The 16,964-nt window shown below is 42.3% G+C and overlaps 2 protein-coding genes and 1 pseudogene across 3 annotated transcripts in view; all 3 read left to right on the forward strand.

Moving 5' to 3' along the window:
* The window catches only part of Iqschfp (Iqcj and Schip1 fusion protein), a 734,263-nt gene that overhangs the window by 431,859 nt on the left and 285,440 nt on the right, over positions 1–16,964 (forward strand). The gene's annotated exons all lie outside the window — the stretch shown is intronic.
* Positions 1–16,964, forward strand: part of Schip1 (schwannomin interacting protein 1) — a 561,681-nt gene that overhangs the window by 259,277 nt on the left and 285,440 nt on the right. The window lies entirely within an intron of this gene.
* Gm10292 (predicted gene 10292) lies at positions 9,114–9,803 on the forward strand (annotated as a pseudogene).

Raw genomic sequence — 16,964 nt, forward strand, 5'->3', positions numbered from 1 at the left:
AGGAGTCCCACAAGAAGAGCAAGCTACCTGACCATAATGTTTAGGCAGAGGGCCTAGGTCAGTCCCACACAGGCTCCCTGATTATAGGTCCAGTCAGATTAGTTGATTTTGTGGGTTTTATGTGATGTCCATGACCTTTCTGCTCATCTCTCTTCATGTCTGGACCACTACAGAATGGTGCTGTCAATTCTAGGAAACAGAAAATATCCTCATAGGTCAGCCTCATAGGTCAGCCTCATAGGTCAGCCTGGGGATGCGTTTTAGTGGATCTCCAATCTAATCAAGTTACAACCAAAATTAGCCACTCTCAAACTCTCAATACCCTCAAAACTTAGAGCCACTAGTCTTTCTTTCATTCAATTTCATTTTTATTCTTCCTTTATTTATCTTTTGAGATAGGTCTCACTATGCAGCTCTAACTGATCTGAAACTCACTATGTAGGCTAGGGTTGACCTTGAACTCACAAAATCCCACTTGTCCTTCCTCCCACCATGCCCAGTAAAGCCATTATTCTTAACGTATGACAACTCATTTTATCTGAAGTATGTTTGTAAAATGCAAATTTATGTTTATGAATATAGCTGATGATCAGGATTTTCTGATGCAGATACATATTCAGTTTTACTCTCTGTGACTTGCTATGCACAAATTCCAGGTGCTTAATTCAGTTTTTACTATTGATACAATGTTTTGTTGACATGTAAACACTCCATTTATTTAAGCATGTTCCTACCCTCTGGCAATATTTTCAGAAGAAAAAAATGTATAATGTTGCTTTTCAAATACTATTAATACAGATATCAAACTTCTACACAGCACTGCAGAATGTAAAAAATATTTATCCTAAGTGCAGTATGTGATGCGCACACAGCCTCCCAGCTGGGAACCACTGAGAAGACATTTGCTGAGATAAAAGTGACTCTCCCAAGATTACTCACAGTAACGCACAGTGAAGACTCTAACCAAAGTGACAGACCCCAGGTCTAGTGACTTTCCAGTCACCAAACTTAGTGGTCAACTGTGAGTGTTCAGACGCTCAAAGTCAAAGTAATACTAGGCACTAGACAACCCAGTAGGAGCATCAGGGTTCAAAAAGCAAGCAAAAGTCAGAGACAGCCCCCACTGCCAGTGTCCCACAAGGAGTCCCACAAGAAGAGCAAGCTACCTGACCATAATTGTTGATGACTATTCCTGAGGTGTTTGTCTTCAAGAGGAGACAATACTGACAGTTATATGCTACTGTTTCCTTTGGTGGACACAGTATAGAGGGTGCTTAACTGAGATGTGGGCTTTGCTAACATGGAGAGTGGGCAGCCACCGTGCCATCAACTAAAAAGGGCAGCCATCTTCAAAGCCAGTGCATGACATCAGAGAAAACTGAAGAGAGATACGCATGTGAAAATAACTCAGTAATTGCTTCAAAATACGAGGCACTGTTTTATAATTTAAATCCCACCCCCATGCTTGGCATTAATCAGTTAGGGGCTGAAATCAGAGTCACTGAATACGTTTTATAGCTCAGCTTCTCACTGAAAAAAATGGTACATGTCACAAGGAAATAATTCCACTGGTCTGTGTGTGGTTTCAATCACTGCCGGGTTCTCTTCTCTACTCATCGGAGCTCTTGTGTCCTCATATTTGCATTCTCAACATGCCAGTTGCCTCTCCATACTCTGGCTGAGCACCTCTTCTCCCAAGTGTCCAGGGAATGCATAACTGCCCATGCCCAGCCTATAGATCAAGCTCCAATCTAATTTGCAAAAGCTAGTAAATACACAGTAGGTTGCACACGCCGCAGACCTCGTGGTGCAGTGATTAAGTTATCTGATTCTGGCTTTCAGTCTCCCCACCTCCCCCCAACCCAGTTTCCCACTTAATATTCTTTACACTCACTCTTCACAGCAAGTACTTACTAGGGCATTTCTGGGTTTTGAGCACTACTTCATCTTCTCTTTAAAAAGCAGTCACACAAATCTTGTATTATTCAGAGGTCTGGTGATTAGTTACCTCTTTTTCAAGACACAGGTGCCATCCTGTTGAGGAGGGGCTGTGTGTGACATAGCAGGTCCTTCATCTTCCCTTCTGGAGACATAGCAGAGCCACGTACTCTGACAGAAGGTAATAAGGCAAGTCTGAGTGTCTTAGATGGATTCTCTGTTGCTGTGATAAAACACTCTGATCAAAAGCAACACTGGGAAGAAAGGGTTACTTCATCTTACAGGTTCATCTTTGAGGGATGACAAGATAGGAGCTTGAAGTAGAAACCATGAGGGAAAGCACTGTCCTGGTTTGCTTAGTTTATTGGTTGCTTTTTATATCACTATGACACAGCACCATGACCAAGGAAGCTTATAGAAGAAAGGGTTCATTTGGAGCTTACAGATCCCAAGGGATAGAAGTCCATCCACATCTTGGCAGAGAACATGGCAGCAGGCAGGCAGACATGGCACTACAGCAGTAGCTTGGAGCCCACATGCCTACCCACAGCAGGAAGCAGAGAACACAATGGGAATGACACAAGTTTTAAAACTTGAAGCTATCACTAGTGACACATCTCCTTCAAAAAGACCACAGCTCCTAATCCTTCCAAAGAGTTTCACTCATTGGGGACCAAGTATTCAAACATATCAGTGTCAAGCCACCACATTCCACTGTTGGCCATTATAGGCTCATGGGCTCATGGCCATATCATAAGGCAAAGTGCATTTAGCCCAATTTCAAAAGTTCCCATGGTCATTTACATTCTCAATGGTACTTCAATGTACAAAGTACAAAGTCTCTTCTGAGACTTAAAACAATCTCTTAATTATAAACCGCTATAAAACAAAAAAGCAAACTTTGCTGACTGTAATACACTTCACTCTCAGGCTGGTTCCATGTTTTGTGTGCAGATTTCCTTGGTGTATACCTCATGGCCCTGGCATGTCAAGCATTTCAGAGTCTCCAGTGCAATTCAAGCTTCACTTTCCCAGCTTTGTACAATGATCTCCCATGACCTCTTACCCTCTAGGGGCCTTCATGCAGGGACTACCCTGAAACATGGGCCATGAGCCTGCAACATGTTCCCTGGCTTCAGTGGCTCTCCTTAACCATGGAGGAAGATTCCACAACCCCTTTATTCATGTAACTATAACTCTAAAGCCCAAATCACATGGACAAATTTGGCTACTCACTTGGGATAGAGCCAATAATCTTTGAACCAAATTTGCAGTAGATTGTTTTTGTTGTTGCTCTTTAGGAGGAAAACATACTGAAGTCCTTTTCCTTCCAAAAGTGGGAAGTTTAGATGGATGGAGCCTCCTGAGGGCATCTCTCTCTTTATTCTAATTTAGATCAAATCTTTCTTTAATCTCATCTCTTCCAACATAAGTCCTGGCTCCAACATTAAATTTCCTGGTGGTGTTCTTTTTCTCTTCATACTGTACATCTTGTATTTCTTTTTGCCCCAGTTGCTCTTTTTCAATGTAGCACTGCATACCCACATGACAGAATCAGAATTAGGTTGTCTTGAGGTTTCTTCCTCTTAAGAAGTTAGCCCATTACCTTTTAGCTTTGTCTTGCTCAGAGTCTTAGGACAAAGGAAAATAGCAGCCATTCTTTGCCAAAATACCATCAAAACAAGTCTCCAGCCTGGTTGCTAATGTTGTTCCCTTCTGAAACTTTTTGAACTAGGCCTCAGTAATCCACATAGCTCACATTGCTACTGTCTTCCAAACTCCAATGAGGATAACCTGTTAGGCTCTGCTTACAGCATTCAATTTCTTTCCTACAAAGTCCTAATGTCTTTTACATTCCTCCAAACAACAGCCCACTTCCTGTCACCCTTTGCTTTGCTGTGATAAAACACCATGACTAAAGTGACTTATAAAAAAAAGAAAGCATTTAATTGGATTAGAATTTACAACAAAGAGAGAAAATGTATGGCAGCAGGAACAGCTAAAAACTTATATCTTGGTCCACAAGCAGGCGGCAGAGAAAGCGCCCTGGAAATGGTGTGAGTCTTTTGAAATCTCTAAACCAGTAAAACACATCCCCTCCTAACAAGACCAAATGTCCTGATCCTTTCCAAATAGTTTCATCAACTGGAGACCAAATATTTTAACACATAAGCCTATGGAGGTGGAGGAGGCACATTTTCATTCGAACTACAGCACTTAACTATCTCTCTTATACAGCTCAGGCCCAACTGCCTAGGGATGCCTCTGCCCATAGTGGGCAGGGCCCTTCAATATCAATTAGCAATCAAGAAAACGACCCACAGACATGCCCATGGGCTAATCTGAGGAATGTGATTCTTCAGTTGAGGCTTCTTATTCTCAGATATGTCTAGGTTTGTGTTAAGTTGACCAAAACTAACCAGCGTACCATGAAAAGTCTTTAAATATTAACAGTATTCCAAGGGGCCCAAATTTATATTGGTATCAAAGTCCTTCACAATTCTAATTCAGTGAAAATACTGAAATGTATTTATAGTGGGACTGAAGAACTTTTATCATCATAGCCAACAGCTTAAATCAGAAACATTGTAAGAGTTGTCTCTGGCCTACCCTGAGTTTGAGGTCAAATCTTGTGTTTCCTCTCCAGTCCATTGGCAAGATGAGAACCGATAGAGACCCATCAGGCTAATCTATGAATGCTGAATGAACTTATCATGTCCTGGAGTAAGGATTCCTAAATTGGAGTCTGGGAAGGACTCTATGTACTTAGCAATACCACCAAAACATATACATTGTGTTTATACAAAGAAAAATGTTTAACACTGTAAATAATTATTTTGAAAGTATTTATATTATTAATGTTTTGTTTTCTCTAGTGACAAATGCAAGATACGTGGAAGAAAGAAAGCAATTCTAATTATTTAAATATAAGAGACATATTTTCAAGTTTTGTAGACAATTTGTATATATAGAGATATACAAAATAATGAAACTTTACCCAACAAACACAATTGACTCGTTTAGAGATATATAAGCTAGTGAAACTGTGCTCTAGATAATGAGGAGTCTCCAAATTTAGACCCCACATTCCAGCAGAAGTCTGTCCTGGGTATTTTTTAGAAATGTTGAACACTCTCAGCTTCTGTAGATCGTGTATCTAATAGCTCTGATACACACTCATGCTAGGGAGTCATTGCACTGTGGAAAGGGTGGACAGCTCCCCTCAAATGCTAATCTCTCTGCTCCTACCTTCCTTACTTGCCTTGACTCCAGGCACCCCGGCCCCCGTATGCTCTCCCTCAGAACAATGGACCTGGACGTGTGCTTCATCATTGTCCCCTCAGTACATATGCAACCAACTGACACAAGGTCTCTATACCCTTGCTCAAATGTCATCCTGCTGAGCTCTGTCCCTACCCACCTACAGGAATGGTGACCTGTCCCGCTCCACCAGTGCCCCTGACCTCTTTTCTCAGACTTTTTTTTTCATATAGCACCTTTTCCATAATTTGTCTCTCTCTTTTGGCTACTTTCCTATTTCCCTTGCACTCCAGAATGTAAGCCTCTCTAAGCAGCCATTTTGACTTTACCCCCTAAGTTCCCGTGATTATATTTAGCACAATAAATATTTACAGCAATCAATGGCCCTATTAGAAACAAAATTCCAGACACAACTTGGCATCTTCTTTCAGAGAAGAGTCCTTGCTTAAAACCAATCCACTCTCTGTGTCTGTTTGTCACACAAATGCGGGTGTGTGCTACTTGGCAAGGGCGAAGAAGAAAGGAATAGAAGCTTTAGCGGGGTGCTGGGAAGGGATTTGAAATATTTGCAGAAATTCTCTATTTGATTCTGTTTACCTTTTATAGTATGATCTTGGATTTTTAAAATAAATATATAATACATTTAATCCTCCTGAAAAGCTGATGAAACACATACTATATTTATCCTCCTTTATAAGTAAAAATCCAGAATACCAAAAGATGAATGTTTTGCCCAAGTTTTCATAGACAGTATATGGAAGCAATAGGATTTGAACTGAGTTGCTGTCTGATTCTCTACTGTAATGTGTGTGTGTGTGTGTGTATACATGCACCTATGCACAGAGGCCAAAGAAAGATATAAGATATTTTCTTCATTTACTCTCTGCTAATTTCCTTGAGACAGGATATGTTAAGCTTGGTTGTAGATTTGCTTTTTCTTGGTTTTTGTTGTTGTTGCTGCTGCTGTTTTTCAGCTTGATAGGAATCCTGATTATCTGGAAAGAGGGAGCTTCAACTGAGAAAATTCCTCCATCAGATTAGCCTATAGATTTCTCTGTTGGACACTTTCTTGATTAATGATTTATGTGGGAATGCTCAAACAGCTGTGGATGGTGCCATCCATGACAAGTGGCTGGGTTGTATAAGGAAGTAGGCTGAACATGCCATGTGGATCAAACCAGTAGGCAGCTTTCTTGCATAGTCTCTGCTTCCATTCCTGCCTCTAGGTTCCTGCCCTGACTTTCTTCAGTGGTGGACTGTGACTGGGGATATGAACCAAATACACCCTTTCCTCCACAAGTTGCTTTTGTTCATGGTGTTTACACAAAGCGGAAACCAAACTAGGACACAGGGTCTTTTCAGTGAATCTGGAGCTCACTGCCCATTCCAACCCCAGGCTGGCACCCAGCAAGCCCAAATTGTCATCCTGCCTCCTCTCACCAGCACTTGGGTTTAGTTACATGGAGTCATGCCACTCTTTTACGTGGATGCTGGAGATTCAAACTCAGGTCCTTCTGTTTGCACAACAATCTCTCTGACCTGCTGAGCCATCTCCTTACACACTATCAATAATTCCTACTTAATTACCCTTGGGTAAACATTTAAAATACGTAACTTGAGGCGGGGGTTATATCGTCCCCGCTAGATTGATGGAAAGTTTTAAGAGAGTACCATTTTTTATTCATCATTTTACATACTTCTTGTTCAGTATAAAATTATTGGATGGATGGATGGATGGATGGATGGATGGATGGATGGATAGATAGATGGAGATATGAGTTGTATGCTGATTGTAATGTTTTGTACTAAGATCACTGAACAATTCTTTGAAACTCCAGAAACAAATTAAAAGCTTTGGATTTTTTTTTCTCAATTAAATCTGTCAGATAAACCTGGGATTTTGTAAATGAAAAACTATGTTGAAGATCAGATAAAGACAATGAAGTGATAAGGATATTTGTCTCTGGGTACTTTGGGTCACAGGAATGTCTTTTCCCCTAACCATCTTTTCTTTCCCCCAGAAAGATAAGAAGCAACAACTAGGTGGGAGGAAGCTAAGGGTTGTGGAGCAGTGTCCTTTCCCCTAAGTGGAAGGCAGGAAGAATGAATCACTTTAGCCTCACTGACTGGACACTAATTTCCATAAGTAATCAGGACTCAAAGATAAAAGTTAATTTAGAAATCTATGCCATGAATAGAAAGTGCTAAGTGAATGCAGATTGCATTACTGGCTGCTTGACTATCTCAGCAGTACCCTTCACTCTGTTCCTCTCTCAGTCTAGCAAATGCACTGGTGAGAAAGCATATGTTAATACCAAGACATACATCCTTACAGATGGACAGCATCACTTTGAGTGCTCTGAAGTGTAGCCTTTCCTACCCCAGGATGATAACAGCATGTTAGCTCACCTCCTGCCTAGCTCCTGGGTTAGCTGGAACCAGAAAGTTCCCATGTTCATGCTGGGCCTAAGGACAGTCCACAGCTCCCCTCAGAAATTCTATGGCAAAGCTTGGGGCACTCCCATTTCAAACTCCAAATATGTTATAAAAGACTCCAGGGCCTGGGGAGACAGTTATTAGTAAAGTGCTTGCAGTAGAAGCCTGGGAACCCAAGTTTGGATTCCCGGCACCCATATAAAAAGCTAAATATGGCAGTGTTCATCTATACTCCAAGCACTAGGGAGATGGAGATAGGAGAATTCCTGGAGCTGGCCAGCCAGTGTAGCCAAATCTGTGAGTTCTGATTTCAGGAAGAACCCCTGATTAAAAAAAAAAAAAAAAAAAAAAAGAGAGATTGGGGTTGACTGAGGAAGACACCTAATGCTATTCTGTCCTCTGCATGCATGCACACCCATCCACATGCACATGTGTGCACACACAAGAACACACACAGGGCCCCCAATGGAGGAGCTAGAGAAAGTACCCAAGGATCTGAAGGGGTCTGCAACCCTATAGGTGGAACAACAATATGAACTAACCAGTACCCCCAGAGCTCATGTCTCTAGCTGCATATATAGCAGAAGATGGCCTAGTCAGCCATCATTGGGAAGAAAGGCCCCTTGGTCTTGCAAACTTTATATGCCTCAGTACAGGGGAATGCCAGGACCAAGAAGTGGGAGTGCGTGGGTAGAAGAACAGGGGGGGAGGGTATAGGGGACTTCTAAGATAGCGTTTGAAATGTAAATGAAGAAAATATCTAATAAAAAAGAGAATTAAAAAAAGAGCACACATAGTCTCTCCCTCTATATCTCTGTCTCTCTGTCTCTGTCTGAGTCTCTGTGTCTCTGTCTCTCTCTGTGTGTCTCTCTCTATATATCTCTGTCTCCCTCTCTCACATTCAGTAAGACCTCTGGTCCAAATAAGCAGAATAGCTCAAAGGAAGGTTCCAGCAGCATTTAGGAAATTTACTTGGCAGCAGGCAGCACTGGACAGGTGGCTATTCATCCTCATTAGGGCTGTCACACCCCTGTCGACAGAGAGGAGGGCTTTCTTCACATGGAAGGAATCTAAGCTGTTTGTCTCTACGTCCCTACCTTCTGAAGGACAGTCCAAGGGCAGATACAGCTTGGGAGACTTTCCAAAAATACTAATTTCTGGTCCCCAAAACATAAATTACTTTTCACTGGTGAAAGAGGGAAGCAATGTGTAATTACCAGGAGCTCCTGTTTTAGCTCCTTCAGTTATATGGCCAAACTGCTAAGACTTTCAAAGATGTGTCATCCTAAAACACACGAGTACTTGAAAAAAAAAAGAAGAAGAAAGGCCCACTGTTTATGATCAAATGTTACAGTCTCGTGTTAACACTTTTAAAGTCCAGAAAAATATTTATCACAATAATTGCATTCAATATTGACAAGAGTTAATCGCTGTGGACACACAGAGAACATTGTTCTGGACAACTCTGTGTGAGTTGCCACATGAGCATAGCCACATCACTGTTCGAGGGAGACGGTGAGAAGGTTCTTCAGCACAAAAAAACAAGCAGATGACATCACAGCAAAGTTTGGTGGTCTGGCAGCTGGAGAAGTTAAGGGACAGAGGGCTTACTTGCTGACTTATGTCACTGCATACATGCGTGATTTGGGTTTTGAATAATATATAATAGGAGAATCTTTTGAGACTTCGGCTCCTTGGGGCAGGGTTATAGATCTGTTTAGAAATGTAAAAGAGAGGATAAGAAGGGAATCCGAAGAAAGCGAAGCTGAGTTTGCACCTCACTCTACATTCAGGGTGATGCAGATGTATGATGCAGGCGCATGCATCTGCTTCTATTTTGCCTTTAACTACAGGGGAATTAGTGACCCACTGACTGAACAGACTGAGGCAGCTGCTCAAGATGAAATCCTTGCCAATGGAGGGAGCCTGCCACCTCACCATGGAATGAGCAACTTACGAAAGCAGTGGCTAAAGGAGAGTGTCTCTGATGTCAGCTTTGGGATGCTAAAGTCTGTCAAAGGATATGTGGACCCCAGTTACATCTTTGGAAACAGAAACCTTTTATAACGCCATTAATATCATTATGAAAAATGTTACCTTTTAAAAGTCATCAGCTATAGTTATACCATACATTCAATTATATATAATCGAATATATCATGGGGCTGTTAAAAAATAAAACTGAAAGGCCCATTATTTACAATCAGATGTTACAGTCTCATGTTAACACTTAAAAAGTCCAGAAAAAATATTTATCAGAAATAATTGCATTAAATATTAACAAGAGATAATTTCTGATAACACTTAGACAACATTACTCTGGCCAACTCTGTGTGAGACACACATGCACACACACTTTTAATTACATGTCAGGTTTTTTTTTTAGATAAACTTTATGCATGTGTGTTAACCCTTCTACATTCTAAGGTGTGACAAAACTGTATAGTAAAATTAGAACTAATTTGTGGACCTGCCAAGGACTTCAGTCAGAGGGACTCAGGTCTAAAGACTGCTGAAGAGTTTGCTTCTTTTCAATGTTCTGCCTAATTCTGTGCTGTGCAAGATATCAGCAACAGGGGCAGAAACATTCAAATATGAACTCAAAGTCTTGGAACTAAGAGAATTCACTGGGTGAAAGAAGACCATTTCCAGAATTTTTTTAAATGGAATTTTAAGCTGGAGTTTTAGTTAAACAAATACTTCTTTAGTATGTGTCCTAATTTGTTTATGGAAAATCCAAGATTAAATAATCTTGTATTTTTACTTGCTACTTTCTAGCAATCTTGGAAGGGAGGACCTATGTTCTATTAAGCCAAGAGGGAACCAAGGGAGGCACAGAGGAACAAATATATAACAAGGTCCCAAGGCTAAGAACAAGTTGAGACCAATATTCACAGATCCTGACATGTCTTGGACACTGGCACAGCCTTGTTACACTGAGAAGTCATTGTGTAGCCTACCCCACCTATCCCATGATCCCAGCGCAAGAGATGAGTTAACCCACTGGGTCCCTCTCATTCATCTATAGCAAGAGCCCTCTTGCCCTTGGGCCATCTCTCTTTCTATGTGTGTGTTTAAAGTCTCCCCCAGAAAGCCCCATCTATTTGTAAAACTAAGAGCATTCAGCTAAGGAAAATCTTGTGGTACTGACTTCTATTTGTTCCTTGATTTCTCACTGCTATGGGTTTACTCTTAAGAAACATGATGTGCAGGAGGAAATTCTACCCACTGTCTTCTACCATTCTCACTTCCTCACCAGTCAGTTTTTTATCTCCTTCATCCTGAGGAAGCTTCCCAAGTATGACTGAGGCTTGGTTTAAACACATCTATAACAACTTTCCTATTGCCCATATGAACCTCCCTTGCCCTGCTGGCTTGTTTTACCAATATTCCTTTCACCTCACCCATCTCCCTCTTCCTGTGGCTTTTCTTTTTGAGTTCATACATTTTGGTGCCTTACTAAGAGCTTCCATGGAATTAGAAGGTTTCTGTTGGTTCCTATATCCTGACCTAGTATTTGCCAACAAAATTTGCATGAGGACTATTCATAGCCCAGAACTCAGTCTGCATGGAAATGGACCAAATCTCTCATACATGAGCAAAGGGAGATGGATACGGGTATAGCTACTGCTTCTGTGTCCCCTGGTGTGGGGCTTTCATGCTATATACATTCAACAGAGCTGAAATGAGATCACCTTACATGCCTTAGCTATTTTTCTCATAACAGTAATAAAGTACCTTACAGGCAGGAGAGGTAAATTTTTGAGTCAATGTCTCAGAGGACATGGTCCACAATGGCAGCGAAGGCAGGGCAGCAGGAGAAGCTCGGTCCTTGTCCTTTGTGGGTCACAGGTCACATCACTACAGAGACCACATAAACATAAGCAGCCAAGTTTCAATGCTCAAAAGCATGCCCCACAACTCCTCCCTCTAAGCCCCACCCATGATGACTTCATCATCTCCCTAGATAGCACCACCAGCTGGCAACTAATTATTCAAACATATGAACCTATGAGGGAAATTCCACAGCGAAACCATAGCACTTTCTACTTTTGTTTTCATACCTGTGGCTTCCAATGAGTTCTGTTGCAGAGTCCCTTTCTTTCTCTGCTTTACCTTTATGGAAAAGTATCATCTCCCAACGCAGCCACCACAATCTTTTCCTACTCTCTCTAGTCTCAAGCCCTGACCCTATCCATGGAGATACTAACCAGACACTTCCACAAACTCAGAGATACAAAGGCAGCTACCCAGTTATGAGACTCTTTGTATCTCCTATCTGATAGCAACATAGGATAGCTTTTCTCTGGGAACATCCAGGCCCCCTCCTCCCACCCACACCTTTGCATACACTGTTCCTCTGTGCAAGCCTTCTGCCCTCTGTACCTGGAGCATGTCTGCCTCCTTTAGATCAAATCCAGTAACTTTTGTTTTCTCTGCAAAAAGCTTCCTTTGTGCCCATAGGCATTTGTGTGGTTCCCTGTGGTCTGTTTACACAATATTTTGTCCCAGCCTTTCTCATAACATGAGTCCGCTGTGTCCATGTGATGCTCAACGCACAATGATGGACTTCTGAGTGCTCAGGGATATGCTGTATGGTGTGCTTAATCAAATGGTGGTCTCCACCAGACCCTCTCCTCATCCAGAGTAGACGACTTGTGTATCCTCAGAAAAGGAAAAATAGATGAAGTAAGCAGTTAATGAGCATCTATTCAGCTCAAAGTCTTGCCATGGGGTGGAAGAGAGGCAGGACCTTTTAGCTGTGTGCCCTCACTCAATATCTTCACATTGTATCATCCCAGCATCTTCATCTGTAGAATGAGAAAATTAGCAATTTCTTGGAAAGAATGTTGTGATGGCTAAAGAAGAGTGTTGTGTCCGGCCAGCAGACCACAACCTGGGTTCTAGCCTGGAAAGGCATTTTGGAAACCTGGAAGAGAAGAGGGGCTAGGTGGCGAGAGAAAGGAATGTAGCCAAGACAGTTACTCTGATCAAGGCTCAAATTTTATTGTTGCGACACTAGTTATGAAGGAAGGGGGAGGAGACCCGATTCCCGCCGAATAATCTCTGGTCCAGTAGAAAGGTGCACGTGTGTGGCTCCGCAGGTTCCAGCAGTGGGTGTGGCAGAACGAATGAGCAGGAAGCTCCACCCCTGAGCAAGCAGGTTTCAGGCTGGGGGAGGGGAGACTACAGAAGAGAGCATTTGAGAGTATTTAGAAGAGATCCTGACATACACTGGAATGTTCAGTAAAGGTGGATGTGAATACTAAGACTGGAGAAGGCAGAAAAGCTGGGATTTCAGGGAGCGTGCCTGGTAAAGTCATGGAGAGCCCTGTGATCACTCTGTGGAGACAAAAGAAGACATATCAGAACAACCTTAACAAGAATAGATGGTTGAGGGCAAGCAGGCTGTTCTTACAGGATCCTTCCCTCCTGTCTAGTCTGGTGACTAATCTAATATAGACCCGCCATATTAAGGTTTCTATTGCCGTGAAGAGACACCATGACCAAGTCAATTCTTATAAGGGGCAACATTAAATTGGGCCTGGCTTATTGGTTCTTAGATTCAGTCCATCATCATCATGTTGGGAAGCACGGCAGCATCCAGGCAGGCATGGTTCAGGAGGAACTGAGAGTTCTACATCTTGTTCTGTAGGCAAACAGATTAAGACTGGTTTCTAGGCAGCTAGGTGGGGGGTCTCAAAGCCAACCCTGTGGTGGAACACGTCCTCCAACAAGGCCACACCACTTCATAGTGCCACTCCCTTGGTTGAATATATTCAAAGCACCACACACATTTTCTAGGAGTTCACTGCTGCAGTCCAGAATATCTCAGACTGTGGGCAAAAGGGAAAACTGTAAAGAAACAAGCTCTATCTTTAACCAGGCATATGAACCTGGGCCTTTGGAGGCTTCTCTGTGGTGCTCCTCCTGGTTAGAGCTTGTGGGGTGATGAGAAATTCCGACCAGGCCTTCCTTAATCTATCAGGTAACCCAGTGTAATGCAAAAATAATGAAGGACTGTCCTAGACAGAAAGATCTTCACTTTTACCCCTCTTCTCTGTCTACATGAAGAAAGACACAGGACGATGAAGGAGGAGTTCAGAGGGACTGTGCCTGCATAGCAAAAAGGAAGTTGTACTGGAAAGTTTGTGTAGATGGCACTTCTGTGCAACACTTGTTTTTTAAATTTGCATGTGTGTGTGTGTGTGTGTGTGTGTGTGTGTGTGTGTGTGTGTGTATACACCATAAACTGCTGTTAACTGTCTTCTACAGTTGTTTTCCACCACATATTTTGAAACAAGGTCTGTCATGGAACTGAAAGCTCACTGTTGAGCTATGTTGGCTAGCTGGAGAGATCCTAGGATCCACCTGTCACCCTGCGAATTTCACTGGGATCTCAGGCATGTGTCAGCAAGTGTAGATTTTACATAGGTGCAAAAGATTCAAAGCCAGGTCCTCATATTCACATGCACTTACACAGTAAGCACCTTAGCACCTGGACCATCTCCCCAGCCCCTGTGAATCCTGCTTCCTTTCCAGATGTTTTTAACACAGGGTAGAACAGAAGCCAGAGAGCTGCTCTTCACATTCCAAGTTCAGAAAGACTGGTTTGAATTATCTCAAATAACACTATGCTATCTCTCCCACTGCCCAGGCCCTCACCCACCTGCATAATCACAACATGGGAAGCTCCCAGATTATTCAATAAGTCACTATGGAGCCACTCCAGGTATTGCCCTCTACTTACTCTGGCTGTCCCCAATGTGAGAAGGACCTGGAATAATATCAGAAAGCTGAAGCCCTGGCATGCAGCTGCCCCATCCTTTTGGGATCCCGTGGACATAACCGCTCCCTGTGTTTAGAGGGCTGATAAAATGGGAACTTGTAGTAAAAGGAATGTGCTCACGCAAAAGAAAGCTGAAGGCGGTCTTTGATGGCTGGGAAATTAATTAATAAAAAAATACCAAGTAATTTTTCCTGAGCATGTTTGCTTTGTCTCTGAACATGTTTTTCCTTGTGTTGTGTCAGTGGGTTAATTGCCTTCTGACACTGGGTGACAATCAGACACGTTCCCCTGCTAAGATAAAGCAAAGTTAATTGAAGGAAGTTAGTAACGAAAACACTGGACTCTGTCCATTCCACGTAGCATACAACATTTGAACTTATAGCCAAAGTGACTTTTATATGCGCACATATAATGGTTCTGAGAGCCTGACTTCCAATAAACCAGCCATCAGTCATCCAAGACAGGACTCCATAAAGCACAAATCCCAGCAGCCACCGAAGCTCGAAAATCTATGGAGCTGATCTCTGGAAAACTCATTGCCAATGTCTTCAGCATAGAGGGGAGTCAATTGTTTCTATATTTAACCATAATTTCATGTCTGAATATAAACTCAGATGGCTGAGTGCATTCATTTCTGAAATATGTTTACCCCAAATACACAAATTGTTCAGTCCGCTAAGTCCTTCACTGATGGAAACACTGCCTGATAAACCATGAAGCCTGGCTGTTTGCTTAATTGGCTGTTGTGTAGTTAGATCTATACAGATGAAAATGGAGAGGATGCTGGGTTTCCAACACAGTGTCCACCCATAGCCCAATTCTCTTAAAATGTGCCAAGAGCCTCATTCTCTTAAAAGTCCCCAAATTCTGATATCTAAAGGGCTCTTTGGCCAGCATCTGTCATAAATTCCAGAGAAAATACTACAGCGACCCCATCAGTGACAAGGCAAATGAGATTCAATTAGTCACTGGCTGCAGTGAGATCTGCTAGTGGAGAAAGCAGCATGCCTCCATGAGCATCTGGAAATGTCAGTTCAGAGAGGGCAGGTCCTTTCCTGATGACCCAGTGTGTGGCTGCTGGCAGACACACAGTGGTCCTCATGCCCGCTGACCTCCTGGTGTACCCACTGTCTTCAAAATGAAGGGAGGGGTGGCCACAGCTGTAAAGTCAGGGAACTGGCTCTCTGGTCACTGAGAGAGCTGTAGACGGAGCAGATGGCAGCCCAGGAAGTGACTTTGGAGCCTTCTCTAAGGTTTTCCAACTTCAACAGGACTGAACAACTTGATGTAACTCTTGAACTTCAGACCAGAGAAAGGACAGCATCCACAAAGACAGACAAAGTTGAAAAGGATGAAATCCCAAAGTAAGGATCTGGAGAAAGAAAAAAAAATCCATTTTCAATCTTAAAACCATTTCATGGTATATCATACACATTCCCGTGCAATGGTTCCTGCTGTGGTCTTCAATAGGAATACCTCACAGACTAAAGCTAGTCATGAGGAAGATTTTGTAAGGCATGATTTATAAATATGTGGAACAGGATCTAGGCAAACTGTAAGGTACAGTGTCCTGGATCTAGCAAAACTGAAAAGGAATCTCTTCTACAAGAAAAAGATAATCAAGGGTGAAGAAAACTTGTGCCCATTGGGGCCACCCCACGATGCTCCAGTGCATTAGTGATGACTTTCCCGGTGAGTAGAATCAGATTTTCCATGAAGCTGAAACTCTTGGTTCTGTAATCAAAGATGAGGTTTAAGGGGTGAAGAATCACAAGGCTGCAAATAGTAGGTTCAGGGCTCCCTTTGAAATCAGGTATGTTCCTATTCTGCCAGATTAAATGTCACAGCAATACACAGACAGACATTAAAATGCTGGCAAAATAAATTAATAGGTCAGTGAAATGGCTCAGTGGGTAAAGGTGCCCACTACCAAACCTGTTAACCTGAGGTCAATCCCCAGAACCCACATGGTAAATGGCGAGAACTAATTCTGAAAGTTGTCCTTTGACATATGTGCACCATCATACACACACATATACACACACGTGTGTGTGTGTGTGTGTGTGCGCGTATGAGTGTGTATGTATGTATGTATGTATGTATGTATGTATGTGTATATATATATAGGTATAAATCCCAGTAATTAATTTGTAGCTTTCTCTTAGGGCTAACATGATGACAGACTTTTGGAGAGCTTTCTGACCACATTTGTAACCCTCTAATTGAAGAAAGTGAGTTTTGGAAGGATTTGGGGATTTGGCAATAACAGGTCTCAAAAACAGTCTCCACTTGAAGAGAAAGCATGGTGCTATTTCATGGCTAGTTAAGCTGCCTAGCATGCTTTATCTTCAAGTACAGACTCTCGTTAGGACTCTTGACTGAAACTCTCAGCATGCAAAGAACTTAACTGAGGTTAAGTCGGTAGCTACAAATGGCTGCGACAGACCATCTGCACCCATGAAGCATTCATGACTATCTCCAGGAGAAAAACCAAGAACAGTGTTTTCCCTCATTCCTATGCTAAGCTGGCAGGTCAATCA

This window comes from Mus musculus, chromosome 3 (assembly GCF_000001635.26).
Source record: "Mus musculus strain C57BL/6J chromosome 3, GRCm38.p6 C57BL/6J".
In the NCBI taxonomy this organism is placed as follows: Eukaryota; Metazoa; Chordata; class Mammalia; order Rodentia; family Muridae; genus Mus; species Mus musculus.